Below are 434 nucleotides of genomic sequence, written 5' to 3'. Positions count from 1 at the left end.
GACGGAGGGAGATAAAGTGACACTTCGCTGTTCCGTCAAGGAAAGATACGCGGAGAAGTCTGAGTCAGATTTCAACGCTACGTTCTACAAAAACGATGTTTTCATCGGGATTCACTCTGATGGGACGATGATCCTTCCAGCGGCGTCCAAGTCCGACGAAGGTTTCTACAAGTGTCGGCACCCGACGAAAGGAGAGTCTCCACAGAGTTTGCTGGCTGTGAGAGGTGACGGCGATGATGATTATGATGATGATGATGATGATGATGATGATGATGATGATATTCTCCTCTCTACGTTCAGTGTGTGTGGGATTTGTCGGGTGGTACAGACGAGTCTCTGAGACAAAGCTGCTCTACAGGCAGGAATCTCACCTCGTTGATCAAACTCAGTGAAGCTGCCCGGTCACAGTCAGACTCCGTATCGAATCATTTGTG

The 434-nt window shown here is 48.8% G+C and overlaps 1 long non-coding RNA gene across 1 annotated transcript in view; it reads left to right on the top strand.

Annotated features, from left to right (window-relative positions):
* Positions 1–6: 6 nt before the first annotated feature.
* The window catches only part of LOC147819232 (uncharacterized), a 1523-nt gene continuing 1095 nt past the window's right edge, over positions 7–434 (top strand). Inside the window, exon 1 of the long non-coding RNA XR_015437111.1 lies at positions 7–224. This is a non-coding gene — a long non-coding RNA (uncharacterized LOC147819232). The remainder of the gene's footprint in view (positions 225–434) is intronic.

The sequence above is a fragment of the Seriola lalandi genome, unplaced genomic scaffold, assembly GCF_002814215.2.
Source record: "Seriola lalandi dorsalis isolate HSWRI2012SDOR001 ecotype SW California unplaced genomic scaffold, Sedor1 jcf7180002054209, whole genome shotgun sequence".
Lineage (NCBI taxonomy): Eukaryota > Metazoa > Chordata > Actinopteri > Carangiformes > Carangidae > Seriola > Seriola lalandi.
The sequence above is the reverse complement of the archived record's forward strand: the minus strand, read 5'-3'. Positions and strand labels throughout refer to the sequence as shown.